We start from the raw sequence: 18,028 nt of genomic DNA, 5'->3' as shown, positions 1-18,028 counted from the left end.
CTAACTCCATGTTACGACTGTTATTAGAGCTGGGCTCTTCTCTGGACATGACTATGGCACCTTATTATGTATCACCTTGTACTTCAATTTTCTATATGTGTTCTATTATGAAAAACTTAATAAAAATTGTCAATTTTCAAAAAAAAAAAAAAAAGTAATTTTTTTAATACAAAAAAATTGTCCCTTTAAGGCCGTTGGGCAGAAGGGACGTCGCTTCCATCATCCAATGGTATGGAGTCGAGTGGGGGCCTATCTTTCCCTTAAGAGCTTCACACTTTATTTGTGCGGGCCTCTATTAGCGTGTCGCATAACAAGGAGTTTCTGGAGCTAGAGGATCTAGAAGAATGTGTTGTGAGCTAAGTAAAATGTGGATTTATGAGATCTTGTCTCCTGCAGTTGGGCAATGCAGAGTTCTGCCTCATCATTAGCATATTGCACTAGGAGATCTCTTTGTTGGTTTAGTTGATCTGTCTTAGTTAGTTCTGCTAAAGAGCCCTCTATATTAGGATGCTTTAAGAAAGCTGTGTATTTTGAAGACAGACGCTGGTAACGTTCCTACGCTGCAGATAGCGATCTCTCTTAACTCAGCCAGTTGATCATTAAAGCGTGGAAAAACTGACATGCAGTATGTAGTTCTGTCCCATAGGTCTGACAGATTGCTGGAGAACTCATCTCCAGTGGTTTCATAGTTTTCTCCAAGTTTCTGTGTTGGCTTTATTGTGCATTTGGGTCTTACACTTTGCTCTGCGATATCTGCAGAATCTGCTCCCTGTACACCTGTGTGGTCAGAGGCATGATGCAACTGTCAATTCAGTGTTAATAGTGCTCAGAGCCTTGTCTAGACATTTTTCAAGTTTTGCAGAAAATGGTTACTGTCTCTTTAAGAAGACAAAAGGCAGCTTAGACAGGTGGGATAACATAGTCCTATGCAGGGAAACAGTTTTCAACATTCACAGGTGAAGTGCAGTAAGCTTTTGCGACCATGTGCTTTCAAAAGATGGTGGATGGCACTGACCTTGATTGCAGATTGGACACACACATATACACAGCAGGCTGTAGGAATTCTACCATGTTTAGACTATTCTGACTCCAACTGTTGTATTAGTGACTTATCCCTTGTTGAGGCCTCTAAGCCTGGCCTACAGTGCCTTGCAAAAGTATTCACCCACCTTGGCTTTTTACCTATTTTGTTACATTACAGCCTTTAGTTCAATGTTTTTTTTTATCTGAATTATATGTGATGGATCAGAACACAATAGTCTAAGTTGGTGAAGTAAAATTAGAAAACTATATACATAAAACTATTTTTTAGAAAAAAAAAAAAACGATAATTGGCACGTGCGTATGTATTCACCCCCTTTATTATGAAGCCCATAAAAAAGCTCTGGTGCAACCAATTACCTTCAGAAGTCACAATTATGCCTTGTTTCCACTGAGCAGATCAGTTTGGTTTGGTTCAGTACGCTATTTTGAGTGTTTCCATTATGAAAGCAGCCCATACAACCGAACTGCACCATTCTGGGTCCTGCTTCAGATGTGGGGCCATAGAAAATGGTACGGTTCGGTTAGGGCGGAGCTATGATACATTCCATTGATTGGCGGACGTGTGACGCCATGCTAGGCATTTTTTCTAAACCCACGTATGGCCCCTGGCGGTCCGACTTGCAGTGGAAATGCTCACCTGAATAGGCAGGACCATTCTAGGCCTTCCAAACTGTACCGACCCGAACCACTCAGCGGAAACGAGGCATTTGTGAAATGATGTCAACCTGTGTACAATCTAAGTGTCACATGATTATTTCATATACACACCTTTTTGAAAGGCCCCAGAGGCTGCAATACCTAAGCAAGAGGCACCACTAACCAAACACTGCCACGAAGACCAAGGAACTCTCCAAACAAGTAAAGGACAATGTTGTTAAGTACAAGTCAGGGTTAGGTTATAAAAAAAATATCCAAATCTTTGATAACCAAATGGAAAGAACATGGCACAACAGCAAACCTGCCAAGAGACGGACGAACACCAAAACTCATGGACTGGGCAAGGAGGGCATTAATCAGAGAGACCGCACAGAGACCTAAGGTAACCCTGGAGGAGCTGCAGAGTTCCACAGCAGAGACTGGAGTATCTGTACATAAGACGACAGTAAGCCGTACGCTCAATAGAGTTTGACTTTATGGCAAAATCGCACGTTTTGAGTTTGCGAAAAGCCATGTGGGAGACTCCCAAAATGTATGGAGGAAGGTGCACTGGTCTGATGAGACTAAAAATAGGATTTTTATAACAGCTTACCTGTAAAATCACACGGGACACAGAGCCATAGTAATTACTATATGGGTTATAGTCCACCTTCAGGTGCTGGACACTGGCACACCCTAAACAGGAAGTTGCCTCCCTATACAACCCCTCCCATACCAGGAGTATCTCAGTTTTGTAGCAAAGCAATACATGTGTATACTAGAAAGAGGGGCGGGACCTCTGTGTCCCGTGATGTACTTTAAAAGAAAAGGATTTTACAGGTAAGCTGTTATAAAAATCCTATTTTCTTTAATCGTACATCATGGGACACCGAACCATAGTAAATACTATGTGGGATGTCCAGAGCAATGCAAACTTAAGGGAGGGAGACACAACAAAGTAGGACACCATGAGATCAGAGGACTTATACTGCTTCTTTGCAGTACACTGCGCCCAAAGGCGACATCCTCATGTCTTTTTACATCCACCTGATGGAATCTGATAAATGTATGGGTTGAAGATCAAGTTGTGGCCTTGCAGATTTGAGCCATGGAGGCTTGGCGATGCATTGCCCACGAAGCACTAACAGCCCTAGAGGAGTGCGCTTTGATTTGAGAGGGTAGAAACCATAAGCTTGAATGATTATTTGTGGAATCCATTTAGAAATAGTAGATTTCAATGCTGCCTGTCCTCTTTTAGGCTCGATTCACACCTATGCATGCTGCTTTTGAGCGTTTTTGGAGGTTTTTTTCATGCTTGGCACGTTTTTGAGCCGCGTTTTTGCCGCGATTTGCGTTTTGCGTTTTTTTTTTTTTTTTTTTCATTTTTTTTTACAGTCTTAAAAAAAAATTACAAAAAAAAAAAAAAAAACGGCAAAAACGCACCAAAAACGCATCAAAAACGCTGCAAAAACGGTGCACTTGCGTTTTTGATGCTTGTCCATTGAAAACCATTACATGCAAAACGCTGCTTTTTGCATGAAAAAAAGTCCCCGACCCTTTCCAAAAACGCAGAGATACAAAAAAGCATTGATGTGAACATGTTCCATAGGAACCCATGTTAAAAAATTCCCGTGCATTTCTGCAAAATGCAAAATGCATCAAAAAACGCGCTAGTGTGAATGGGGCCTTAGGACCTTCAGGCAACACGAACAAAACATGCGTTTTCCCGAATCTGAGCAGTCACCTTTAAGTAGATAAAGGTTAGGTAAAAAAGTTAGGATGAGGACGCAATACTACCTTATCCTTGAAAACAATAATAATATGGCTCTTTACAAGAAAGAGCAGCCAATTCTGATACCCTTCTTGCAGCAGATATGGTTACCAGAAAACATTGTTTCCTTGTCAAAAAGGACCAAGGGAATATGTCGTATCGGCCCAAAAAAAGGCTGTTTTGTAATGCTGACAAAACTAAATTCAAGCCCCAAGGGTTCAGGGGTGGCCTAAAGTATGCAAAGCAAGTTGTCGTTGAAATAATACCGATAAAGGCTGAGACCTGTCCTTAGAAAGCACTCAAGGCCAGCTTTATTTCTCACCCCATCTGCAGAAAGTCAAGGATTCTACCTATGACCTATTTCTTGGGGTGCAACCCTTGGTTTCACCCCAGGAGACTTATGCTTCCCAGACTCCATACTATATAATTATGGAGGCCGGCTCCCTTTCATTAACCAAGGTAGAAACCACTGAACCTGACAGCCCACTCTTCTTCAGAGTGTGGGTCTCAATAGCCAAACCGTTAAATGTGTTTGTGAAGTAGGATGGAATACCGGACCTTGCAAGAGAAGGTCTGGCTGTGGCAGTAGGATCCATGGGTCCCCTACTGCCATCTTTACGATCTCTGCATACCAAGTTTTCCTGGGCCCCGCTGGGGGCCACAAGAATCACGGACTTCCCTTCCTGCTTGATCCTGCGAAGAAGTCGTGGACGCAGGCAGAATAGGAAGGAATGCATAAATCAGTGAGAACCGATTCCACGGGAATAGCAAGGCATCTGTTCCGCATGCTAGTGGATCCTTTGTTCTTGACACAAAGTTGTCGATTTCTTTGTTGAACCTGGACACAAACAGATCTGGGATCCCCCATCTTTGACATATTGACAGGAAATCGGGGTGAAGGAACCCTTCTTCCGGGAACAACTGCTGGTGACTCAAGTAGTCCGCCTGCCAATTTTTTTATTCCTAGAATGAAGACTGCCGATAGGCAAAGTACATTATTTTCTGCCCAAGATAGGATATGATTCACCTTTCTCTGGGCCGCACAACCTCTTGTGCCCCCTTGGTGATTAATATAGGCCATTGCTGTGGCATTGTCGGATTGAATCCTGGCAGGACAATTCCGTAAACTGAACCTTCAGGCCCTCAGGACCAAGTGCGCTGCCTGAATTTCTAAAATGTTAATGGGCAAGGCCCTTTCTGATCTGGACCACTTCTCTTGGACAGTTGCCTCTTCCAGGACTGCTCCCCAACCCAAAAAAAAGTTTGGCATATGTTGTTACCATTTCCCCGGTAACTGAAGGAAGGATTTTCCCCTTTGCAGATTTTTGGTTATCAACCATAAACTGAGGCTCCGGCGCACCCAGCCTAAAGCACCTGGTATTTCCAGGTGGTCTCCCATCCAGGCACTAACCAGACCTGACCCTGCTTACCCTCCAAGATCCGACGAGACTGGGCGCTTTCAAGGTGATGTGGCCGTAGGCTTTGGAATCAGACACATTGGGAATGTAGAGCTTGAACCCTTTGTTCCAAGCCGATAGGATACTGTTTTGCAGCAGTCTCGAATGAAACTGAGCATAAGGAACGGCCCCGAATGAAGCCATCATCTTTCCCAACAACCTCATGCAAAGCTGAATAGAAGAATTCATCTTGCTTCGACCACCTGAATCAGTTCCTTTATGGGGCTGATCTTTGCCTGGGGCAAGAATACCCTTTTCTGGGTGTATCTATGATCAGACCCAAGTATTTTGGCGTTCTTCATGGTTTTAAAGAAGATTTCTTCTAGGTTGAGAATCTGACATAGATATTCCAGGTAGTTGAATGTGGTGACCATACTTTGGTCTAAGCGGGCTACCGACTGGTCTATGAAGAACAAATCGTCTAGGTAAACCATAATATACCTTGGGCCCTTAATCTAGATGGCTAGAAGAGGGGCCAGAATCTTTGTAAAAACTCAAGGTGCAGTAGCTAGACCAAAAAGCAGAGCTACACACTGAAAATGAAGATTTTCAACCGTGAAAAGTAGATATTACTAGTGAGTGAGGAAATAGGCATATGGAGGTATGCATCTTTGATGTCGATTGACGCCAGAAGTTCTCCTCCTTGTAGGATGGAGATAACTGATTGGATTGACTCCATACGAAAAAAGAGTGGATATATTCAGGAATTAAATTTCGATTTTTGAGATCCAGAATTTCCATTCGGATTTGGCACCGTGAAAAATAGGATTTTTTATAACAGCTTACCTGTAAAATCCTTTTCTTGGAGTACATCATAGGACACAGAGCCTCAATTACTTATTGGGTTATAGCCTACCTTCAGGTGTTGACACTGGAAATCAATAAAGGAAGTTGACTCCCCTATATAACCCCTCCTCCTTCCAGGAGTACCTTAGTTTTTGTAGCCAAGCAATATAGTTATACTCCATAAGACAGACGGGAGGGACCTCTGTGTCCTATGATGTACTCTAAGAAAAGGATTTTTACAGGTAAGCTGTTATAAAAAAAAATCCTATTTTCTTTATCGTACATCATAGGACACAGGGCCTCAAATAATTACTTATTGGGACATCCCAAAGCACTGCCACTTGAGGGGAGGGAGACACAGCCCATAGGGCACCTGCAGACCTGAGGATTTATACTGCTGCCTGCAGCATACAGCGCCCAAAGGCGACATCCTCATTCTTTCTTACATCCACTTGATAAAAATTTGTGAATGTATGGACCGAAGACCAAGTTGCGACCTTGCAGATCTGAGTAAAGGAGGCCTGGTCACCCACTGCCCAAGAAACACTAACCGCTTTTGTAGAGTACGCCTTAACTTGAACAGGGGAATCTTACCGTTTAAATTATAACTTGCCAAATCTACTTAGCAACAGTGGATTTTGACGCTGCCTGTCCCTTCTTAGGACCCTCTGGCAGAATAAAGTCCCAAGGGCTTTAAGGGTGATTAAACTGGCGGATTAATCCGCATCACTCCCTGCAAGAAAAAACCCCAGACTAGAGCATGCGTAGCAAGTGGTCTTTGATATAAAAACCGAGGCTGAGGCTGAGACCTGGCCCTTAATAATACTTAAGGCCAACTTCATCCCTACGTCCAATAGTAGAAAGGCAAGAATTCTGCCTATATCTCCGAGGGTGCCAACTCTTGGATTTACCCCAGGAAACATAAGCTTTCCAAACTCAATAATATAGCTCTGGAAGCTGGCTTCCTTGAGCTGAATAAAGTCAAGATAACTGACCTGGAAAATCCACGTTTCTTCAGAATGTGGGTTTCAATAGCCAAGCCATTAAATTTAGCGTTCGTAAAGTAGGATGGAATATCGCCCCCGCGAGAGCAGGTCTGGCCCTTGTAACCCCTCCTGGGAGAGGCCAAGGACCCTCCACTGCCATCTTTACGATTCCTGCATACCATGACCTTCTGGGCCCTGGTGGTGCTACCAGAATTACCGGCTTTCTTTCCAGTTTAAACCTGCAAGGAAGTCGAACTGAATCGGGGGAATGCATAGATCAGTGAAAACTGATCCCACGGGGTTACCGGCGCATATGTTTTGTATGCAAGTGGATCCCTTGTCTTGGACACGAAATTGTTTACCTACATGTTGAATCTGGAGGCTAGAAGATCTATGTCCAGAGTCCCCCATCCTTGGCAAACAGCCCGAAACACTTTAGGTGAAGAGACCATTCCTCTGGGAATAACTGCTGGCGACTTAGATAGTCCGCCAGCCAATTTTCTACTCCCGGAATGAAAACTGCCCATAGGGATGGGACATTCCTTACTGCCCAAGTTAGGATATGGTTCATCTCTCTCTGAACTGAGAGGCTCTAGGTGCCCGCTTGGTGATTGATATAGGCCAAAGTCGTGGCCTTGTCGGATTGAATCCGGACAGAACAATTCTCTAACCTGGAGGTCCAGGTTTTCAGAGCCAGCTACACTGCCTGAATCTCTAGGATATTGATGGCAGGGCTCTTTGAGTTTTGATCACTGTCTCTGGACAGTTGTCTTTCTAGTACCGCTCCCCAGTCTGAGAGGCTGGCATCTGTCGTTAATACTTTCCAGAATACTGGTCCAAAGGATTCCCCTTTTAGCAAATTCTTGCTTCGTAACCACCAACTGAGGCTTCGAGACCTTCTTGGGGTCAGCCTGCATAGATAAGCCCAAAGCTTGGATCATCTTGTTCCAAGCCGAGGATTCTGTTTAGCAACAGTCTTGAATGTAACTGGGCATAAGGGACTGCTTCGATTGAAGCTACCATCTATTTAACAACCTCATGCAAAGGTGAATTGAAGGATTTGCTTTTGACCTGGCCATCCGTACCAGCTCTTGTATGGAGCTGATCTTTGCTGGAGGCAAGACACCCCTTTCTGGGCTGTATCTATGATCAGACCTAAGTAATCCAGCCTTCTTACTGGCTTTAAGGAGGACTTCTCTAGGTTGAGCATCCAACCAAGATTTTCCAGGTAACTGGTTGAAATGTGTAAGCTTTGTTTAAGCGAGTCACTGACTGGACTATAATAATAGATCGTCTAGGTATGCCAACAACTTTTTTAAACTCCCTCTAGAGGAGTATATAAGGCATTACAATATATTTTAAAGAAAAGTCATTGAAGACTTTGCAGTTCTTATGCTTTTCTCTTACCTTTTCCTCGCTGCAGGATACTGCTGTAAACAGACAGATCCAAACTTCACCCATCACGGCGGGCAGCGTGGTTAAACCTTCAAAGACTGGGGCCCATTTTATAGGGGTTCCACTCCTTTGGGCCATGTATAGCACCCCTCAGGACAACTTTAGGTAATGTAGCAAGCCAAAAAAAAAAAAGAATCCTGGTTCTTAGGGTCCAGCCCTCAAAGAGGAGCATTACAAGCAAAACCTTGTTCTTCTATGCGAGGCTCGGTACTATCCCAAAGCCGCAGTGGCGGGATGGATCCGTTTGTGGAGGTTTTTTAAATCCAGCATGGATCCCTCTTGGAGCTCCACAGAGCACATCTTCACTCGTGACAACACCTTTTAGACACTGGCAGAAAAACTAAGGTACTCCTGGAAGGAGGAGGGGTTATATAGGGGAGTCAACTTCCTTTATTGATTGCCAGTGTCAACACCTGAAGGTAGGCTATAACCCAATAAGTAATTACTTGAGGCTCTGTGTCCTATGATGTACGGTAAAGAAAAGAGGTTTGAACCAAACCCCAACCTCTGCTCTTACATGGGGACCACCATGATCACTTTTTGCCAAAAGCTGGTCAAATGCTTTAGAGAAAGACTTCTTTTTCTCTGGATCCTTAGGAATGTTTGATCTGAGAAAACGAGGAGACAGGAACTCTTAGAACTCCAGTTTGTAACTGGGAGCTACTGAGGAAGTCCCCTATTCGTCTTGACACTCTTCCTGCCAGATCCTTGAGAACTGCAGAAGAATCCCCCCTATTCGAGCGAGCGGGGGCGCCTCCTCATAAGGAGGCTTCAGTATCTTGTAGGTTTCCTCACCCAAGACCTCTTTTGTACCCTGGGGTTAACTCTGAGGATTACCTTTTGAACCTGATGGCGGAAGCCATCGTGACTGCCTGGAGGCTGATGCCCCTGGAACAGGAGAAGGAGCTTTAAAACGAAAATACATTTACTCCTTTTCTTCAATGGTAAAAGGGGTACTTTTTCCACTAGAATTTCTTTGGATGTATTATCCAAAAGATCCCCAAATAGCTGTTAGGAAGACTAACCAGGAGCTTCTTGCATGGCGCTTAGCGAAGGGCGCAAGGCCTGAAGGATAGAATCTCTCACAGCAACTATTGCAAACAAAGCTGCCAGATCCAGGATAACTTTGAACACCTGTTTAAACTGGTCTCTCAACGATTAACCAATTACTGTCAGCGCAGGCTGAGACAGTCAATCTGCCAGAGAAAAAAAGGGTTTTGTTTTTGTTTTTCTAATAGGAATTCCAACTTTTTATCCGTTGGATCCCTAAGCATTGTCTGCCGGACAAGCCAAACTCTTATTCACAGAGGATGTAGCAGCGTTATTTGCTGGTATACCTTACTTAGTGAATTTTTTCCACCATAGGATAAAGTGTGAAAACTTTTAGGAGGGAATAAAATGCTTATCTTGGTGATCCACTCAGATACAATAAAACTTTTCTAGCAATGAATGGACAGCAAAAGGTATGCACAGCTTGAGGAGGCTTTAGCGAACCCACTCAGTTAAGGGTACATAAATGTGGAGCGGACTGTTCAGCAAGAAATTGCACCATCAATCTTACAGATTGTGAACGCTGATTCTCCCGCATTTGACACCTCAGAAGAAGTCATCAGCCTCACCACGGTCCCCTGAGGTAATTCATCTTCTCTGGCCCCTAGTTCCTCAGTTTTAGGGTCCTGGGTAATGGAAGAGAACCTGTCGCATTTAGTCCCACACTGGGATGCGATTAAAGCCGCTAACCTTTTTTTTCAATGCCATCCTGGCTGAGGAAAAAAGATCTTTTTAAAAACATAAACAGGGGATGCAGTGTTGAAAACAATTGCAAACATTTCATGGCCCCGATGCTCACTCTGACCAGCCGCCACCCCCTCTCAGGGGAGGATGCCACTTGTAGAGATGAGTAGGCTTTCAGAGCTTGAGGGAGATGCTTTTAGCTCTTTTTTAGGGGTGTTTGAACCCCCCCTTCTGATCTTAGCCCGATGCACAAAGCAGAGGTACTACCAGAAGAAATCGCATCCACTGCTTGAGCAATAGTCAGCCACTGCCGCTGCTATTAATGCTCAGCCTGATGCAAATAGTAAATGTGTCAAACAGGAAATGCCTGTGTAACCAACCTCTTGTGTCCCTCCGACAATTTTTGCAACCAGCACAAATGGAGGTTTTTTTTTTTAAAACACATTCCCGCCTTGGAGGAGGCCAACCCCGTGTTAAGGCCCACCCCCTCCGTCGCATCAGGCCCCCCGTTTTCTCTTTCAAAAAAGTTTTCCCACGCGAGCGCGGGCCTCCGTTCCGTCGGGATCGGCTCGTGTGGTGTGTGAGGGAGGGATGGCGTGGAGGAGACCTGAAAGCCGATGCCATGTAGGGGCGGTGAAAGAAAACGCCATCGCCGATCCTTTTTTTTAGCTCTCCCTCAATGCTCAGCCTCGTGAATAGGGGGAGAGTTCAGCCCAGGTGGGGGGTGTCTGGTGGAAGCAAACCCCCCCAAACTTACCAGAGGTCTGCCTGCTAGTCGGAGGAAAAAAGCCTGCTGCTTATGTGACACAGCACGATCTCTGAGGAAAGCATGAGAAGGTACATGCTCCATACAGCCCCCAGTGGTGACACTTAGGCATGACAATATTTACTTTTTTAAAGGAGACATTTCATAAGAAAATTTAAAAATTGCTTAGAAAAACTCCACTTACCTTTCCCGCCGCAGGATTTTCTGTGGTAAAACCAACAGACCCAATCTTCACCCTTCACGGTGGGTTCCGTTAAACCTTCAGGAACCGGGGACCCTCAGGGAACCCACAATCCTGGACCTGTAATAGCACCCCACCAGTAAAACTTTATGGCTTAAAATACTAAAGTACTGGATCCCGGGGTCCAGCTCTCTAAAAAGAGAAGCGTTTACAATCAAAGACCTAATTTCTTCGGACATGAGGCCCGGGTACCATTCAATTTGGCCCAAAAAAAGACACTTTGAATGGATCCCGCTGCATAGCTAGCCCCAGCAAGGATTGCTCCAGTGGAGCTCAGCACAGCACATCTTCACTTGTGACCAACACCTTAGACACTGGCGAAAAAACTGAGATACTCCCGGTATGGGAGAGGTTATATAGGGAGGTAACTTCCTGTTTAGGGTGTGCCATTGTCCAGCACCTGAAGGTGGACTATAACCCACATAGTAATTACTATGGCTCTGTGTCCAGTGATGTACAAATAAAGAAATTGAACTTTTTGGCCATCAAAGAAAATGCTGTCAGGTACAAAACCAACACATCACATCAGCCAAAGAACACCATGCCCACAGTGAAACATGGTGGTGGCAGAATCATGCTGTGGGGATGTTTTTCAGCAGTCAGGACTGGGAATTTTATGCCATGTGGAGCCTCTTTTTTTTCCCTTTTCCTTCATCTCATCCGAATGAGATCAAGTGACCACCGGAAGAGGAACCCAGGATACTGTTCGTGATCAGGGATCCATCCAAGACCCTCTACTACGGACCAAGGGTAGCCATAACCTTACCGTTAAAACGGTGCAAGCCCATACGACTCACCGCCAACGGCCTGTGAGTCCACCACGTCCGGTAAGGGCATTTTATACTACTTTCTGCCTGTCTGAATATATGAAGAGTCTATTGGGGATACGATTTAATACTACTGTGAGATTTATACCTATGCTCCAGGACATCCTCGTCTGATTGAATGAACTGATCTATACCCCAGAGACCTGCCATTTAATCCCATCCCAATTTGTATTGCATATATTTATCTTTAGGTTGAAGTTTTGGGATTATTTTACTTTGTACACACAGTCTGGATTGATGTTTACTATGTAGCAGGCTTCTGCGATGAATTTTTTATATCACTGGATTGTTCACATACATAGTGTTATTACATTTATTTCTGCATGACCAACAGGTCTTATTATAGATGTATACATGGGTGTTTTACACTAAAGTTGTTATTATGGATTTTTTATATCACTAAATTTTTACCTATATGGTGTTATCACATTACTTTATTATTCCTGCATGACCAGCAGGACCAAGTATAGATGTATACTCATGTGTTTTACACAAAGGTTCACATTGATATCCACATTAATGTTTATTAGTATTATATAGCGCTACACGTTTTTCTTTTCACAGTTTTACCTAGCTGCACTGGTTTTAGCCTACCCAGAGCAGTCTAGCATAACCACCTCTCAAGGCCTATGTGACAACAGATGTATTATCCCCCTGCGTTTTCCTTGGTTTTTAATACATCCTCATCTTCCCTATCTGAATGGGAAATGGCAGCTGTTAGACAAAAATCAGGGATGAACTGGGGGCTGCAAACCCTCTCTGTGTTGTTAGCCAAGCAGGAGCAAACAGGGACCCCAGGGTTGCCTCCTTCAAGTCTATGATCCACAATAGTAAAAATGTGAAAGAACGCTCTTAGGGGTACTCACAATACTTTGCAGGGCAAGAGGGATTAACACTGCCTGTTATTCTCACTGAATGCATAATGGAGCCCGAAAGACATGTTGATTAGCGATGGCGGCTGCGGGCTCAGTGTGGTGCCCAAGCATAGTGTGTGTATATATGTATGTGTATATATATATATATATATATATATATATATATATATATATATATATATACACATATACACACACACACACACACACACACACACACACACTATCTCACAAAAATGAGTATACCCCTCCCATTTTTGTAAATATTTTATTATACCTTTTCATGTGACAACACTGAAGAAATTACACTTTGCTACAATGTAAAGTAGTGACTGGTACAGCTTGTATAACAGTGTACATTTGCTGTCCCCTCAAAATAACTCACATAGCCATTAATGTCTAAACCGCTGGCAACAAAAGTGAGTACACCCCTAAGTAAAAATGTCCAAATTGGACCAATTAACCATTTCCCTCCCCAGTGTCATGTGACTCTTTAGTGTTACAAGGTCTCAGGTGTGAATGGGGAGCAGGTATGTTGAATTTGGTGTTATCACTCCCACTCTCTCATACTGGTCAGTGGAAGTTCAATATGGCACCTCATGGCAAAGAACTCGCTGAGGATCTGAAAAAAAAGAATTGTTGCTCTACATAAAGATGGCCTAGGCTATAAGAAGATTGCCAAGACCTTGAAACTGAGCTGCAGCACAGTGGCCAAGACCATACAGTGGTTTAACAGGACAGGTTTCACTCAGAAAAGGCCTGCCCATGGTTGACCAAACAAGTTGAGTGCACATGCTCAGCATCATATCTAGAGGTGGTCTTTGGGAAATAGACATATGAGTGCTGCCAGCATTGCTGCAGAGGTTGAAGGGGTGGGGGGTCAGCCTGTCAATGCTCAGACCATACGCCTCACTTTGCATCAAATTGGTCTGCATGGCTGTCATCCCAGAAGGAAGCCTCTTCTAAATATGATGCATAAGAAAGCCTGCAAAGTTTGCTGAAGACAAGCAGACTAAGGACATGGATTACTGGAACCATGTCCAGTGGTTTGAGGAGACCAAAATAAACTTATTTGGTTCAGATGGTGTCAAGCGTGTGTGGCGGTAACCAGGGTAGGAGTACAAAGACAAGTGTGTCTGGCCTACAGCCAAGCATGGTGGTGGGAGTGTCATGGTCTGGGGCTGCATGAGTGCTGCTGGCACTGGGAAGCTACAGTTCATTGAGGGAACCATGAATACCAACACGTACTGTGACATTCTGAAGCATAGCATGATCCCCTCCCTTCAGAGACTGCGCCGCAGCTCAGTATTCCAACATGATAACGACCCAAAACACACTTCCAAGATGACCACTGCCTTGCTAAAGAAGCTGAGGGTAAAGTTGATGGACTGGCCAAGCATGTCTCCAGACCTAAACCCTATTGAGCATCTTTGGGGCGTCCTCAAATGGAAGGTGGAGGAGTGCAAGGTCTCTAGAATCCACCAGTTCCATGATGTCGGAATAGCAACTTGTGAAGCTATGGTGAACTCCATGCCCAAGAGGGTTAAGGCAGTGCTGGAAAATAATGGTGGCCACATAAAATATTGACACTTTGGGCCCAATTTGGACATTTTCACTTAGACGTGTACTCATTTTTGTTGCAGCGGTTTAGACATTAATGGCTGTGTTGATTTTTCTTTTTGAGGGGACAGCAAATTTACACTGTTATACAAGCTGTACACTCACTTCTTTACATTGTAGCAAAGTGTCATTTCTTCAGTGTTGTCACATGAAAAGATATAATAAAATATTTACAAAAATGTGAGGGCTGTACTCACTTTTGTGAGATACTGTATATACATACATACACACACACAGTATCTCACAAAAGCACATACACCCCTCACATTTTTGTAAATATTTTTAGATCTAGTGTACAGCTTGTATAACTGTAAATTTGCTGTCCCCTCAAAATAACTCAACACAGCCATTAATGTTTAAACCGCTGGCAACAAAAGTGAGTACACCTCTAAGTGAAAATGTCCAAACTGGGCTCAAAGTGTCAATATTTTGTGTGGCCACCATTATTTTCCAGCACTGCCTTAACCCTCTTGGGCATGGAGTTCACCAGAGTTTCACAGGTTGCCACTGCAGTACTCTTCCACTCCTCCATGACGACATCACAGAGCTGGTGGATGTTAATTGCGCTCCTTCTGTTTGAGGATGCCCCACAGATGCGAAATTTGGTTTAGGTCTGGAGTCATGCTTGGCCAGTCCATCACCTTTACCCTCAGCTTCTTTAGCAAGGCAGTAATCATGTTGGAGGTATGTTTGGGGTCGTTAGGTTAGAATACTGCCCTGCGGCCCACTCTCCGAAGGAAGGGGATCATGCTCTGCTTCAGTATGTCACGTTACATGTTGGCATTCATGGTTCCCTCAATGAACTGTAGCTCCCCAGTGCCGGCAGCACTCATGCAGCCCCAGACCATGACACTCCCACCACCATGCTTGACCTGGTTGCCGCCAAACATGCTTGACACCATCTGAACCAAATAAATTTATGTTGGTCTCATCAGACCACAGGACATGGTTCCAGTAATCCATGTCCTTAGTCTGCTTGTCTTCAGTAAACTGTTTGCGGGCTTTCTTGTGCATCATCTTTAGAAGAGGCTTCCTTCTGGGATGACAGCCATGCAGACCAATTTGATGCAGTGTGCTGCGTATGGTCTAAGTACTGACAGGCTGACCCCCCCACCCCTTCAACCTCTGCAGCAATGCTGGCAGTACTCAGCACGTACATGCAACTTCTATTGTCAACCATGGCGAGGCCTGTTCTGTTAAACTGCTGTATGGTCTTGGCCACTGTACTGCAGCTCAGTTTCAGGGTCTTGGCAATCTTCTTATAGCCTAGGCCATTTCTTTTTTTCAGATCCTCAGTGAGTTCTTTGCCATGAGGTGCCATGTTGAACTTCCACCGACCAGTATGAGTGTAAGAGTGAGAGCGATAACACCAAATTTAACATACCTGCTTCCCCTTCACAGCTGAGACCTGGTAACAGTAACAAGTCACATGACACTGGGGAAGGAAAATGGCTAATTGGGCCCAATTTGGATATTTTCACTTGGGGGGGTACTCACTTTTGTTGCCAGCGGTTTAGACATTAAATGGCTGTGTCGAGTTATTTTGAGGGGACAGCAAATTTACACTGTTATACAAGCTGTACACTCACTACTTTACATTGTAGCAAAGTGTAATTTCTTCAGTGAAGTCACATGAAAAGATATAATAAAATATAAAATATTTACAAAAATGTGAGAGGCGTACTCACTTTTGTGAGATAATATAGAATATATATATATATATATATATATATATATATATATATATATATATATATATATATATATATATAAATAACCCCCCCCCCCCCCCTAAAAAACCTCCTCCCAAGCAGCTCGCCTGTGACAGAAAATGCTGCAGATAGCACTCAGCTAACAAACCCATTGGGGGACTAGCACAGCACACTTGGTCTGTTTAAAGGGTAACAGCCTTTACATACCGCAGGCATCTTCAAATCTGCAGATCCTCCAAGGCTGATAAACAGGGACTAATAGATGAGCCCTATGCAGCATTTTTGTCCATCAGGCAGGGTTTTTAGGGAATGGGTTCTACTAGACAGGTGATCCGTGGTCCTCGTACTGTAGAGCACCATATGGCTAACAATGTGTTATACCATGTGCCTAGGTGAGCAAAGAGGAGCAGTGATATTACAGGCTAGTCCAGTATCTACTTCCCGGTGGAGTCTGGGTATGGTCCCCCAGGGCAAAGCTAAGAGGTAATTGATCAAATAAAAATTAAAAAAAGGTTTTGCTTTTCTCAGAGAGAAGATGCTGGTTCTCCTAAGGACTCTAGCAAAAAAAAAAAAAAAACTCATGACAAGCTGGGAGCAAAAAATTACTGACTGCATAGCTATATACCCCCTTCAAAAAATTACTGACTGCATAGCTAAATACCCCCTTCAAAACAGTATTTAGAAATGCTCCTTTGGCCACATTAATTAAAGCCTTGAGCCTATGTAGATAAACCTCTGAAAGCTTTGTTTGTCTGGACAATTCATTTTGTCTCCAGTTCTAGTCGCAAAGGATATGCCTTATTCAAATCAAGATGCAAATTCTCCATTGAATTGAGATCTGGACTCCAGCCTGACAATTCCAAGGCATTGCTTTTAATTAGATTTTGCGTACCGGTATGCTTGGTTTTTTTTTTGCTTGGTGTTACTGTCCTGCTTTTAGACATAAGTTCATCCAAGGCTCAGTTTCAAGTAGACCGCACCAGGTTTTTCTGAAACTGTCTTTCTATTGTGCTGCATTCATTCTACCTAAGCTTTCCATGGTATGCTGCATATAAGCATCCCTACAGCATGATGCTGCCACCACCATGCTTTCCAGTGAGGGTTGTGTGTTTACACCAAACAGGAGTTTAAAATTTTCGTCTCATTAGGCCACAGAACCTTTTAGGTATGGTTTCTCTCATAAAGCTGCGACTCGTTGGGCTCCCAAGCAACAGCTGTTGTGTGCATAGTTTCTGCAATCTCAAAGGTCTCTTGCTGGTTTCCCTCACTAGTGAAGTCACTAACTTTTGGTAGACAGCTTGTTTTAGGCAGATTAATAAAATATCACTCTCTTAATTTTTTATTGACTGATATTTAGATATTGTAAGTCATGAGTAAATGACAATGACACAACACAAATCATATAGTCAGTTGGACGAGCTCAAAGCTGTGCATTAAAAATATACTAAACTCCCTCCTATATTTTGCAGAGGCTCTTTAAAGTGGTTGTATACCCTAATTTGTCATTTTTACCTACAGGGAAGCCTATAATAAGGCTTACCTATAGGCAAAATTAATATCTAATATTCCCTTTGCATGCAGCCACTGACATCAGCGGCGCATGTGCTCTGAATGCCTGGCCGAAGGTCCGGCAGATGCTGCCGGACCTTGCCGGGAGATAGACTCCTGCGTGTATGTGCGGGAGTGACGTCATCGTGGCTCCGGCCATTCGCAGCGCCAGAGCCGCGAACCCTGGAAGAAACGCAGAGGGCAAGATATCAGCTCCCTTGGCGTGGACCGGGCTGCAATACGGGGGCTTCAATTTAAGGTAAGCATTTCATAATGAGCTAGGATGCGGTGCATCCTAGCTCATTATGCCTTTGCCTTGCAGGGTTTTTTTTCTTCTAGATGTGTGGGTATACAACCGCTTTAATTGGCAGTTAAAATGTATTGCTACTACTCACAATGTCTCAAAATGTTTTCTTTGTAGATGTACAACACCGATTGCATGCTGTAAACTTTATATCTCGTATCTGTTATATTACATATTATATCTTGGAAATTTTCTTTGCATTTCCTGAATAAAGACTTATTTGACAATAAAACCATACAAACTTCTGAAAAAGAAACAATACAATA

The 18,028-nt window shown here is 43.7% G+C and overlaps 1 pseudogene; it reads right to left on the bottom strand.

Annotated features, from left to right (window-relative positions):
* Nucleotides 1-4,813: 4,813 nt before the first annotated feature.
* Nucleotides 4,814-4,932, bottom strand: LOC141130420 (5S ribosomal RNA; annotated as a pseudogene).
* Between the last annotated feature and the right edge of the window lie 13,096 nt (nt 4,933-18,028).

The sequence above is a fragment of the Aquarana catesbeiana genome, linkage group LG02 (assembly GCF_042186555.1).
Source record: "Aquarana catesbeiana isolate 2022-GZ linkage group LG02, ASM4218655v1, whole genome shotgun sequence".
In the NCBI taxonomy this organism is placed as follows: Eukaryota; Metazoa; Chordata; class Amphibia; order Anura; family Ranidae; genus Aquarana; species Aquarana catesbeiana.
Note: the sequence above shows the minus strand (reverse complement) of the source record. Positions and strands in the feature narration are given on the sequence as shown.